Below are 6,000 nucleotides of genomic sequence, written 5' to 3'. Positions count from 1 at the left end.
TTATGATTTGTATTGTTAATGTTCATATTATGCAATTTAGGAATTAAATTGCATAATATGAACATTATTCATATTATGTGGCTACCATCTTGGTCAGAATAGCTTCATAGCTTCAATCATGTATACTTCACTTCTCACATTGTACTTCATTGCTCTCTGGATTGGAAACAAATTTCTCTATTTTAAATAATTGGCACTATTTTATTTTTTAATTGATTGAGTTATATGTGTTTATCACATATAACATGACTTGGAAGTATGTATACCTTGTAGATGAACTAATGCAGGTATTTAACATAGACATTACCCAGTCATCATTTTTGTGGGACAATCATTTTGTCTGTGCTCCTACATCCATTGCGGTCACAGAGGTTAAGAATAGGAATAACCTAAGTGTCCATCAGTGGATGAAGAGATAAAATATGATATGTATGCATGATAGAATATTATGCAGCCATACAAAACCAACATGGATGGAAGTGAAATAAGTGTAATAAATCAGGCACACACACACACACACACAAAAAAAAAAAAACAAACACTGCATGATCATACCTGTAATCTTAAAGAGTTGTTCTCATAGACAGAGACAATAGCATGGTTACCAGAGTGGTAAGCAGAGGGTGATTTGGGAGCTCTTGTTAGCTAGAAATATTTTAAAAGGTTATCCTTTCAGGGGTAATTTGCCAATTTCACAGGATAATATGACACTTAAAAATACTCATTCCTTGTCTTTCTTTCTCTTATAACCCCTATAATTGTAGGGTAGCACTTGAGAACTCAGAGTTTGCATTTTAAACAAGCAATTCTAAGTAATTTTTATGATCAGGTACATTTAATACATTCTGCAAAAGGAATAATCTTCAGAGAGTAAGAATAATAAAACAGCTGGCTTTATATGACCTCTGGGCATTTATGAGCTTTTGCTCCTGTCCTGCCTTCTACCCTTCTTTCCCTTAACCTCTACCACCTCATATAGCCACCACCAAATCCATTGTTCCCATATGCCTCTCAAGGGATGCATTGTCCTCTGCATGTGTCATTTTAAAATAAGTCATTTCAAGGGATGAGCCAGTTATGTTCTCCTACCATGATCGATAACATGGATGACCCTGAACTACTTTGTATCACTGAGTCATAGTGAAACTCGGACCCTGCTGAGCAGTAATATTTTCTGACCATTTGGATTTGGAGCTCAAAAAGGACAATTAATTTCTTCCTGGTGGCAGAACCAGGCGATAACAAATTTGTGCTAAAAGGTATACGTGTCCCCATGAAGGAGGCCGGTGAAGCTGATTCTCAGAAAAAGAAGAGAGTGAAGCAGTGCTCAGAAGGAGAGGAGACGTCTCCTGGCCTTGGAGCGGGCAGGAGAGGGAGCTAGCTTCCAGCTTTCCACTGAAGTGGTCTCCCGGGAATGTAGTACAGGCTGGATCTAAGGTGGAGACGCTGGTGGGAGGTTACTGGCCAACATTTCCAGACAGCCTGTCACATCTGCTCTCCAGCTAATCTCTCAGGTTTTGGCAACAAACTTCTCTGCTAGCTGCCAGTTAATCAATGTGCCCCAAAACATGCAATGCAAGTTTCATTATTCCTAGATTGTCTTTTTTTTTGTTCCCTCTTCTGTTTTACATATCTTATTTACCTTTATTGTTGACATTATCTACCAATGCACTTCCTCACACAGGAATAAACAATTTACATGCACAATAATTAAAACAGTTGAAAAACAGCTCCTCACTTGTCCAGGAATTCGGCAACTCCAGTTCCTCACCCCAATTAATCTCTGTCCTGCCAGGCTGGGGATGTTTCTTGTTGACAAAACCCTCAGACATATGCCCCAGAGGTATGTAGGGAAGGAGGCAAGAAAGAGAATCCTCTTAGAAGAGGAACTCACAGTTCCCTAAGTATTCAAGGGACATTTAAAGGTACAGACTACCAGGCCACACACTGAGATTCTTAACCATAGGGTTGGGGTAGATTTGGGAAACAGACCTTTTTAACAATAGCATAGACTTTCTGATTCTGGGAGTTTAAGTGATTTATTTTGAAGAACAATTTTTTAGAAAGAAAAAAAAATCAGACAATAATGAAGGTGGTTTGGGGAGTGTAGGGATGGGAGGGGAGAGAGGATTTGCTGCTGTCCATACCAGAAAGACATTTATGATGTCCCCGATGCCACCTCACTCTTGCTACTCTTTGATGGTATTTGGCTTATGGCCAGCTGTGCCTGAGCTTTTTCAAGAGGCAAGACAGCCGCCGGTCCTAGGGCAAGTAAAGAGAAATGAAGTCAGTATGCAGTCTGTAGTAGATTACAGAAGGCCATCTGTGAACAAATTAGTAAGAGCTGGTGTCTTAGGCTGTTCCTGCTCTTAAAGCAACATACCATAGATGGGGTCATATAAACAAAGTATACATTTAGTTCCTACATCTCTAGAGGCAGGTAAGTCCATGTTCAAGGTGCCAACAGATTGTGCTGGGTGAAAGCCTACTTTCTGTTTCCAAGAGAGAGCCTCCCAGTGAGTCCTTACCTTACATAAGCATAAAAGGGATGAATGCTATGTTTCTTCCCGAGGAAAGAGATCATCGCAGGTACTGAATGTGTCCCCCTGCCCAAATTTATGTGCTGGAAACTTAATCTCTAATACATCAGTGTTAGGAATTGGGGCCTAGTAGGAGTTGAGGTCTTGGGGACTCTGTTCTCATGGAGAAATTAATGCTGATATAAAAGCATTTTTGGAAGTGGGTCCTCCACTCTCCTCTCTTCTGCCATGAGAACACATATTCCTCACCCCCCCTGGAGGATGCTCTACTCAGGTGCTGTCTCCAAGGTAGAAAGACTGGTCCTAACCTGTTGGTGCCTTGTTCTTCAACCTCCCAGCCTCCAGAACTGTGAGGATACAAACCTCTGCTTTTCCCCAGGGACCTAGTGTGAGGTGTTCTATTACAGAAGCACAAAACAGATTGAGGCAGAGGACTACAAGGCACCCCGGATGGAAGTCGCTTCCACTTCTTCACTGGAGCCCTGATTCTACTCACAAGGGCAACCCCAATCTCATCTGAGAAACCTCACCTCTTAACAACATCACGTTGGATTGTGGTTCCAACGTGTGAAGTTTGGAGGGACATGTATGTTCACACACTGAATCTGGCTCTGGAATGAGTTGCAAGGAGGTGACTGAAACGGTCAGAGATAGTTCATGACTTTATTTTAACTACCAAAAATTAGCACCTAGTTACTTTTTAGAGTCAACGGGTCAGGGGAGAGAGGTGGAGTGTCCATAGTGTTGACAGGTTGGACTGGATAACTTTAGCAGTGGGGGCGGGGTGCTGCCTTGTGCATCATGGGACATTTAATGACATCCCTGCCCTGTATCTGTTAAATGACCAGCAGCAGCACCACCATAACTGACTGGCTGTGATAATCCAGATTTCTCCAGACATTGCCAAATGTCCTCTGAGGGGCAAAACTGCCCCATGCTGAGAACCAACGGTATCAGTAGAGGAGAACAGAGAGGATGGGGGAGAAGAGTCTTGGAAAAACCATCTTGTGATCCCTTTTCAAGTTTTACTTTGTTTAAAATTTTCTTTTAGAGCCAAACCAAAATTGTATGTAAGCAGATACAGTGGTGATAAAGCTTCTCATTTATAAATACAAAGCTTTAGTAGACTTATGAGGAAACTCTGTTCCTCAGAATTCGACTTTAGTAAGTTTAAGTATTTTAAATCCAAATACTGTCACACTCACTCTCATACAGTGGGATAAACAAACTTAAGGAACACATTCAGGCACATCTTCATTAGTGACCCTGCAGGCAAAATCCCTGTCAGTTTGAGATGTTTTGTATTCAAAACAATTGCTAAAGAGTATTTCCAGATTCTATGGCCTTCCTCAAATCTGTTTTGTCTTTATTGTTGGTGTGGCATATTACTGCTGGCCAATTTTGCGATAAAATTTGCAACTTGCATCTGGTGTCTGTTTCTAAATGGTGACTCTGACTATATCCCCAAACTTGGGGCAAATACTAGTTGTGGTATTGTTAGTGGATCAACCTAGCATACATATGGTCCTGGTAAGTGGTTCAGAAAATCTGCATTTGAGCTCTCACAGACAAAGCCTTAGCAAGATGGCCTATCCTAAAGAATAGCAAAACCATTCCCAGATTCAGATGAGTGTATGTTGGGTAAGCTGATAAATTAGAGATCTGAGCATGATCAGTTGCTAAACGCACAGCAATTAGTTCTGGGATAGCTTGGTTCCGATTATCAAGAGTCCACAAGAGATATAGATCACAGACAAATAAGACTTCAGCCCAAGGACTTTATATAGTGTCAAGTTGGTTTTACTGCTTGCATTTTATTGTTCTGAAAGACTATGTAGTGTTTAACTTATGTTCTAAGGTTTAGAACTTGAATTTACCTATCTCAAGACATAAAATTCTTGCAGAAATTCTCTTTAAAATGTTGGCTGGCTTCCCAGACTTAGGTGTCACTTGAATTAAGTCACCCCGAAACATAGCTCCAACTATGGGTTGTGTGAAGCAAACTTCTCAGCAGTTAGAAGAAAAAGGGGCATTGCTTCTGCTCAGCTTCGCAACCCACTTTAGACCTATATGACATTTTCTCTTCTGCCATGAAATGGGGGTGATAATTCATGTTCAACTTTCAACATACATACAACACAAAGTGCTAAGCTCTGGAATAGTCGTTGAGAATAGGAAATAAATAAAGAAATAAAAAAAGTAAAGAGAAAGAACCAACAAACAAATGAAAAAAACTAAGGAGGGACTGAGGGTGGGAGAGAGGGTGGAAGAAGGGGAGGGAGGAAAGGAGGGGGAGAGGAGGGAACTAAAGGGAGGAAAGAACAAGGAAGGGAGCCAGCGAAGGAGAGAGGGAAAGAGGGAACAAAGTAAGACTTCTGCACTGGGGGATTGATTCTAAAATTTATTTTATTCTGAAAAGCATCGTTGCAAGTCGAGTGGTTGGGGATAGATTGAAAGATGTGCAAATAAAGAAAACTGATTTTTATAAGTGCTTTGAAATCACTGTGAAAAATCTCATGTAGATTTAAGATCATTTTATGTAGAGAGAAATCCCCAGAGCAACAGACTGTACTGTTCTTCACTTCTATTAAAATAAGATACTGCTTCAGGATTCTGAATTTAGCAGCTGTTGGTATATGTGTCTCTTGCCACACTCATAAAGGTTTTTAATGTACAATAACATAGCATATAGCTCATCCCTTCTATGGCTGGATGCATTATTTATAATTAACTAACTTTGTACCATCTTCATGTGTAGAAGGAACAATAATTGGAGCTATCCATTTTTAGTTCACAGGAAACAAGCCTCTCTTCATTTTTAATAGTGCCATTTACCTACCAACCTTTCTGCCAATGATTTGGATTGTTCATCCATGGCTTCTGTTTTATTTCAATGCATTCACATTTCACAAGTATGAGAAGATGCCTGTTCAAGATTAATAACCTGAAAGCTCATCTGAGAATGCTGAGGATTAGCACATCCCCAGAGCTTCAGCCCAGATACATGGGGCAGAATTGAAAGTCCACAATGTCTGTACCTGGTTTCATTCATCTATAAATTCAGAATGATCATGTTGATGTTAATAAATCTAAAGATATAATGATTGGATGAAACTTAAAATATCTGTCTGGCAGATGTTTGTGCACCAATTCTGCCTGAGTCATTTATTCCTTGCATCATGGGGCACTTTGGACCCACAGAATAAAATAGCCCTATCTGTACGTTTTGTTCAGAAACACAGTCCACTTATTTACTAAGTGTGTTTACTAAAACTAATTCTAGGCTCAACTCTGCAGAAAATGTAGGCATTTCTGCAGACAGGCTCTTCTTTGCCCTAATTGTATTCTTCCATAAGGAGGATGGAGCCCAGGGGTTTCCTCCATCAGAGGTCACATGGAGGGAGTATGCAGATATTCACAGGAGGTTCTGTCTCTGATTGTCAAAGACCTTTGTTTAGTA

This window comes from Ictidomys tridecemlineatus, chromosome 9 (assembly GCF_052094955.1).
Source record: "Ictidomys tridecemlineatus isolate mIctTri1 chromosome 9, mIctTri1.hap1, whole genome shotgun sequence".
NCBI classification, from domain to species: Eukaryota; Metazoa; Chordata; class Mammalia; order Rodentia; family Sciuridae; genus Ictidomys; species Ictidomys tridecemlineatus.
The sequence above is the reverse complement of the archived record's forward strand: the minus strand, read 5'-3'. Positions refer to the sequence as shown.